The following is an 8,350-nucleotide window of genomic DNA, read 5'->3' as shown; positions in this document are numbered from 1 at the left end:
AGATGAGCAGCTGGTATAAAGTAGTAAATGTGATTGATGATGTAGATGCACAAAATGGTAATGCTGCACAGAATTCATAGTAGCAATCACAAAATATTAGTGGACTTGTACTGTCCTCTAGCAGTGGTTCACATACTTCACCATGGATAGGCAGATTGAGATCAGGAGAATCTCCTCAAAATAATGCAGATAGTGGTATGCAAGTATCACAAAAAGGAAAAGAGAAAGTAGATTAGCCCATGGTTGATGTGAATGCAGGTCACTCTTATGTGGATGGTGAATCCAATGGCTCAGAACAGAGCCTTAATGATGAGTTGGGTATAGACAACGGATGTTTTGAGAGCATCTGGTAGTGAGCCTGTTTTGCACAGCTCTACCAGAGTTAGGTATCCTGTGGATAACCATGGGTTTGTAGGAATCCATTTCCCTTCTACTTTTCCTTTCCAATAAGATACCATTTCCTAATCTATCTCTCTCATATGCTTGCATTGGTCCAAGTTCCAAGTGACCAGTTTGGAACCATTAGTTTTAGGTTGATCAGACCCAAAACTTACAAGATAGGCCTAACTTACAAGATCAAGATCACCAAATCCGCTTGGGTACTCATTCTAGACCACCAGGTCTAACTGTGGATCCACCCATAGTCATACATCCATGACTTACCAATTACTTGAGATCTCTCTAAGGTCACCAGACCTTACTAAGCGCTTACATATCCACCATCTAGTCCAATACCTAGGTAGGACTATGGACCCTTTGAGTGATGATTCCAAATGAATCACTCTTTTAAATGTCCTAACTTCTTAAGATTTCAACTCAACTAATCTAGTCCAATTTAAGGTTACCAAACCTATGCCCATGTATAGCACCCTCTTGCTTCGGAAGAGCCCAAGTACTTCCTTGGCTCATCAACCCAACCTAAGAGAATGACTTAACCATCTCTAGTACTCCAACTTCAAGACTCTTGGCACCATGGATGCCTTCCAAAGCCCAGCTTGCCCAATGTCACTGTACGATACCATTGTGTACATTTCCAAGGTAATAATTGTGCACGTGCCCAATTCTTGAGTTTTTCCTATTTATACTGTATGATCCTACATGCAAATGCATCTACTACTACCTACATGCAAATGCATTATTAATTCATTCTTTGCCCTAAATGCTCATCTTGATTTTAAGTAGGTCAATCTTTTGACCCTTGTCACCATTCAAACTTTGTCTTTGACCATAATTGTTCTCCTATGTCCTTATAACTTCCACTATGTGGCCATTACTTCTTATGATCTAGTACCCCCCACCCCCCCACTTTGATTTTACCAAAGTTTTGATTTGTAGCATTCCCTCCTTGCTATTTGTGAAGCGACCATGCTTCATTCAATACTATTTTGCTTTCTTATTCTTCTTTTCTAACCTTTTAAAAAATATATATATCTAATCTCTATTCTTAAATTATTTTCTTTTAATCCTTGTTTTTATTTTAAGCTCTATGTTTTAACTTCTTTTTATTGGGAAATAGAGATTGAAGAAATGTGAAGAAAAGATTCTTGATGGACAAAGAGGTAGGATAACCTTTTGGCAACTCACAATCAAAAGTAGATAATACCTAATAATAACGAGGGAGAAGCTATAATAACCGGTGAAGAAAGCTCTGAGCCTTGTAATACATAGTTAAATGCAAAAAAAATGCTTTTAAAATACGTATAAACACTTAACGAACTAGCCCTCCTAGCAACAACTAATTGGTGAAAAACACGCCAGTTGCTTGGGAATAAGATAGCCACTGCTAGAAATACACATGATGAGTTCTTGAAGAACTCCCTGGCTACTATGCCATAGGTTCTCCTTTAAGATAAAGATAGGAATGATAGAAACAGCATGATAGGAATGATAGAAAGTTTTCTTAAGGCAACGCTCCCCAAAGTATAGCTACAAATTCTGAGATAGTGGGCTTAGCAACATGGAGTCACAAAGTGAGCAGACTGCAAGAGCTGCCTTCAAACGGCCACGTGTGTAAAGCAAACTGCAGACTTTTCAATCACAAGAAGAAAGTGAGGAAGCGTTTGGCTTTTATGTGCGAATGCAGTGGTAAGGTTTGTCGCCGAGTAGCCTTACCTTTATTGCCATCCTGAAAGCATGTGGCAACACAACTTTGGATACCATTCTCAAATAAGCAAGGTTGCTTTCCCATGTTGAGACCCAACTGGGCGGGTCTTTAGCCCATCTTAGATGGGTAGGTTACTCGTTTGACTAATACCAAAAATAATATATTATGGCCTTTATTGATGGTATTCCTAGACTAATTTCGGGTTTTCACGTCATAGTCAGGCCATTTGGGACCAAAATTTACGCACATGGAACGACGCTTGTTTTTGCCACATTGTCAAAATGGTTATTGCAATTGAGGATTATCAGTGCACTCTAGAGTTCATTTAGCCCCACGATGATTGCCTTCATTGCTTGCACATTTTGCTGCTGATGCCAACTCACGAGGGCAAGTTTTTGGAGATGTTTTTGAATGAACAGAGCATCTCCAAATGACCATTTTGAGATTACTTGGATTGTAGCCATAAATTAGACAAGCCCAATCTTCTCATTAGACTGCAGGATCCATTAACGGATATGAAGAATACCTGAATGACGTGCCCATGGAAACACTTAGAACGATATCAAAGAGTATTTGGCATCATGTACAGTCAAACTTGTGGTCCCCATTTGTCTCTTTATAATATGAAGTCAGGGTCACCTTCATTGAATACATGTTGGATGGCTTCGTGTGTAAATCATATGCAGAACTTTAATTTTCTTTGAAAAATGAGATCACACGCAAACAGCTTCAACTAAGACAGTGTGTTTCAAATTAGATGAAAAGTTATGTATATGTCCAGATCACTTGTCCAAATGCCGAGTCCCTGGGAATTGGAATATATCAAATTTGTCATATGGCACTATGAGAGAGACAAGATTGTGTTTTGTTCTTCTTGTTCCCTCATCAAGTGTATTGTGAGAGTGCATGCCCAATTTTGGTTGGGGTTTAAATTTCTTCTCTGAATTTGACATATTGTGCATATGTCAGCTACTTCTTATTAATGGAAGGCAAAAATGTACCTTTGCTCCATGAGTTTCCCTAATTGAAATAGCATAAGGGAAGAGACTGTAGTTGCAATCGTTTACCATTACAAACAACTTCATTTTGAAGACAATAGAAACATCATACACCTTCGTTTTGGAAGTTTGGATGATGCACAAGATTTCAGATGTGGTAGGTGTTCCCCCTACCATCCCAAAGATGGATTGCATTCAGGTTTTCATCTTAGTGCTAGTAGGTGTCCTGAACTGTTCATCTGCCTGGAATCTTGCCAGTGCTTCTGACGTGTTCCTTTCTCAGTGCATGTATCTTTATGCCAAACACATGCATCTATAAGGAAAACCAATGCCACCATGTCCTAGTATTTTCCCTTTGTCAATCTCACAAACTCTGCCTGATCATCATTCTCTAATTCAACCTCCAGAATGTGTTCTTTGGCATGCTTTGCTAGCTTCACATTGCCATGTATCCTACGAGCACTCAGCACATCCCTCCATTCCAAACCACTAGAACAGAATGGCATTTTTTTAATGAATGCTTCTGGGTCATCCATATAAAGAAAACCGACGCAATCATGTCCTAATCTTTTCCCTTTGTCAATCTTACCAACTCTGCCTGATCCTCCCACCTGCCAGCTGCTGCATAGACGTTGGACAGCAGCACAAAGGCTGCATCGTTCTCTGGTTCAACCTCCAGAATGTGTTCTTTGGCATGCTTTGCCAGCTCCACATTGCCATGTATCCTACAAGCACTCAGCAAAGCCCTCCATTCCAAAGCACTAGAATGGAATGGCATTTTTTTAATGAATGCTTCTGCGTCATCCAGATGTCCAAGACGACCCAGAAGGTCAACTAGACATGCACAGTGCTCTGCTGCGGGCCTAATGTTGTGGTCTCTAATCATACAATCAAAATAATGACCAGCCTCATTTATAAGACCAGCATGGCTGCATGCAGAGAGAACACCGACAAAGGTGATCTGGTTAGGCTTCACATCATCCCGCTGCATTTGTTCAACCAGTAAAAGGGTTTCACTGCCATACCCGTGTTGGGCATATCCTGAAATCATGGCATTCCACGAGACAACATCACGCACAGGCAACTTGTCGAACATATGGCGAGCACCCTGTAAATACCCACATTTGGCATACATGTCAATGAGGGCATTGGCGACAAAAGCATCTGCCTCAAATTTGGCTTTAGTAATCTGAGCATGTATTTGCATACCCTGTTCTAGATTTCTGACAATGGAAGATGCAGTGACAACACTTAAGCAAGTCACCTCATTTGGCATCACATCGTCCTCCTCCATTTCCCAGAACAGCTTAATGGCTTCCTTGGCATCCTCGTTCTTGGTGTACCCTGCAATCATCGCAGTCCATGACACCACATCTCTATCAAGCATGTTGTCAAACACTTGTAGAGCATCCTCTAGGCCCCCACATTTAGCGTACATATCAATGAGAGTGTTTCCAAGGGAAACATCCAGATCTAATCCATACCGAGTGATATCAGAGTGGATGCTCTTGCCCTGTTCTAGGTATAAAAAGCTGGCACATAGCTTGAGAATGCTTACATATGTCACAGTGTTTGATTTCACATGTTCCATTTCCATTTGCTGATAGAGTTTAAATACCTCCTTCGCATGCCCATGATTAGCATATCCTGCAATCATAGCATTCCAGGAGACAACATCTCGTACATGCATTCTGTTGAACAGTTGGAATGCATCACCTAGGCTCCCACATTTGGAATACATGTCTATAAGGGTGTTTCCCAGACCAATGTTGAGTGCGAACCCAGTTTGAATCAACTGGGCATAAATCTGCATTCCCCAATCCAGATTACCTGAGAGGGAACATGCACTGAGGATGCTCAAGAAAGTCACCTCATTTGGCATCACTCCCTCACATCCCATTTGGTGAAAATTTTGAAAAGCCTTCTCAACTAACCCATGCTTCACATATCCTGTAATAATGGCTGTCCAGGTCACTACATCTCGATCAGGCATTTTCTCAAACAGAAGGTAGGCTTCCTCGATGTTATTACATTTCGCATACAGGTTAACAAGAGCATTTCCAACAAAAATGTTGAAGTCAACCCCGCTTTTGATCATGTGAACGTGTATTTGCTTTCCCTCTTTCAGGTTTCCAAGACAAGTACAAGCATTGATGATGCTGACAAAGGTGACTTCATTAGGTTTAACCCTCCCAATGTGCTGCATTTGCTGAAATAATTTTAAAGCCATTTCTCCATCCCCTTGCTGGACATATCCTGCAATCATTGCTGTCCAAGATACTACATTATGCTGAGGCATTTTGTCAAATATTTCTCGCGCATCCTTCATATTTCCACACTTTGAATACATATCAACAAGAGTGGTCCCTAAGAAAATGTTCGGCTCAGTTCCACCCTCAATGAGGTGGGCATGGACCTGCCTTCCCTCTGTAAGAGCGTTTTTATTGCTGCAACCTCGCAAGAGCCAGATATAGGTAGAGGACATAACCTGAAATCCTCTGTCAACAAGATTCAGAATGCTGAGTGCCTTCGTCAGTTGTCCCTGCTTGCAAAGAGTCCTTATCTTCAGATGAAGATCATTAACACTACCTATCTCCAGGGACTTATTTCCAAAGGGAGCCATTCCAATCTCGTTGCAAACCTTCAGTGCAACTAGCTGTACAAACTAATAGGAGCCTATCAAGATTCATGATTAAACATAGGCTTCAAGATTATACATAAGCATATGGTCGTTTGCCTTCAGGAAAGGCTTGCAAGCAAGAGTGATGTCCCTGGGTAAGCTTGAGGGCCAAACTTGAAGAAAGGCTGATGGGCGATTAGTGCAGCGACAATGAGGGCAAGAGAGGCTCAGGTAATGAGAAAAAGATTGATTGGAAGCGAGTAAATCTAAGGAGAAAAGGGTGAGCATCTTTGTGCGTTCATACTAACTGCTCAAGCACCGAGGGCAGAGTCCGAAGGAGGAAACTACCCTAGACTGTTAGAGTTGATACCAATGTTTGCGATTATTATTGATCGGTCCAAGATAAGAAACATTGCACAAACACCCTGGGCAATGTTGCAAATTCCTAGATCGTGCTCGTTCGTGTATCATGGCAGTCCTCTGTCCTTCCAGAATATGAATGGATTCTAACTCAAATATTCTCTTCTATTATGAGACTTAGGTTGAAATCTCTGCCTGCTGCTGAGAGACCAAATCCACCTCAACCAGAAAAAGACGACTTACTTGTATAGAAAGCAACCATGCCAAGTGGAAATGGTTACCAAAGCGTCTCGGCACGTTTGCCCTCGCTTGGGTGAGTAAAGATGAGTGAAATTCGCGGTCGGCGCCACAGGGCAATGGACTCACAGGGGCAACTCAGGACTCTATCTTGATCACCCCTTATAGAGGCGTTGTTGGCACTTTCAATTTCAATACAACGCAAAATTTCTGAAGCACCCTCCCTATTGCTCAAGCGTTCTCGTAGGTAAAACATTGAAGCTAGTTTCCACTAAGCACAAGGTGGCAAAACTGAAAGGAAGTACTACACAACAGTAGGCAACAATGAAGTACTACACAACAGTAGGCAACAATAAGAAGTGTATCTTAATCCAAGTGCAAGTCTATACATGGTTAGTAGGTCAACACATCCTAATCCTAAGTGCATTGATTCCTTCATGGTGATTTTATGTTTTTAATTAAGATAAGTTAGGAGTGGCATAATTTATTTCCTAGCTCTCATTAGTGTACTGTGTACGTATGCAAATAGCATGTACAAGAGAAGGAACAACACACACGGGGGCGAATTGCTATGTATATACATATACGGTATGTATATATGCACATAAAAATTCACCCCCATGTGTAATGTTCCACTTCCCATGAAAGGAATTTGTACAAGTTTGGGAGAAAGAGTACTTTATCTCCTCCTTTCATGGAAGTTAACATGACATTTTATCTTCCTTTATGTACTTGCATACCTTTATAAAATCCATTTGTAATAAATTCCATATCGCTAAACTTTCCCGATCTACATGTGATGTGTAGAAAATGGTCCATATGATAAATGTCCTATGGCTATTTATTTGTGGGGTAGATCTAGTCTATCACCTCAAATGAACATGATTTTGTATAAGCACATGTCCCATCAATGTGTTGAAATTGTTTATAGCTCTTTTCCCACTTGGAGTCATATGGTCCAAGTTTGTCCCAATTGTCCATGTGCATGTGAACATTTTTCACTCGAGTGACAACAACGGTACATGTGCACGTGAAACAGTGTAACATCTAATTTAGGTATGTAACATTGGTACCCGTTTTAAGATTCCCTCAAAAATTCATTAAAATTATAACTTTTTCAAAAAAAGGTCATATTTTGCGCAGTGAATTTTTCAAAACTTTTAAAATCCTATCAATTTTGGTATTATGAAGGACCTCGACCATAGAGGACAATGTCAATGTATTTAGAAAAATCAAGAAGTCTGTAATTTTTTTCCTTCCTTTGACCTTTTATTTTCAATAGAAAAACTACATGATACAACTTTCAATCCTGTGTGTAGTAACATAACCTTATCAAAATTCTTAAGTTAAACTTTGTAGTATCACATAAAGTACTAAAAGAGTAAAAAAATATCATCAAATTAATGGGAAAAAGTAAATGCCTCCTTCTTCAAAACATTCAACGCATATGGATTCTCAAATGTCTTAAGAACACTTGTCTATTGAAACAATTCAAAATCACAAAATTGTCAATATAATTGCATAATTGGAGTCTACTCAATTCTCCCATATTTGTCATCAATATCATCTTCATAACCATGCCCAACAACAAATTAATGGGAACAACTAAATATTCAAAGCATAAGGATTCTAATATGTCTTAAGAACACTTGTCTATTGAAACCATTCAAATACAAAAAACTAGCAATACAATTCCATAACTAGAGTCTACTCAATTTTCCCATATGTGTCATCTACCTCATCTTCATCACCCTCCTCAGTCTGGGTTTCCTGTATGGGTTTCTCAATCACTTTCTCTTTCACAACCTCCTTCTCCCATGTATCAGCTAGCTTGCCTGCCTCCATAAAATCAGGTTTCAATATCTCAGGAGGTTGGGGTTCCTGTGACGAGGCTACCACCGAATCTGCATCGAACTTCCCACCTTTCAAACCAAGCTCCTGATGCTCATCAGGCAAGTGATGAATAGCGGTCACTCTCTTCTTTATGTAATCACATTGAATAGGATCTTTTTCAACTGCAATTACATTTCG

General features: G+C 40.1%; 1 pseudogene; it reads right to left on the bottom strand.

The window, feature by feature from the left end:
- Positions 1-3,334: 3,334 nt before the first annotated feature.
- Positions 3,335-5,827, bottom strand: LOC147883248 (pentatricopeptide repeat-containing protein At3g53360, mitochondrial pseudogene; annotated as a pseudogene).
- Positions 5,828-8,350: the final 2,523 nt, after the last annotated feature.

The sequence above is a fragment of the Dipteris shenzhenensis genome, chromosome 28, assembly GCF_047967505.1.
Source record: "Dipteris shenzhenensis isolate YYH24624 ecotype China chromosome 28, Dip_SZ_1.0, whole genome shotgun sequence".
Taxonomy (NCBI): Eukaryota; Viridiplantae; Streptophyta; class Polypodiopsida; order Gleicheniales; family Dipteridaceae; genus Dipteris; species Dipteris shenzhenensis.
The sequence above is the reverse complement of the archived record's forward strand: the minus strand, read 5'-3'. Positions and strand labels throughout refer to the sequence as shown.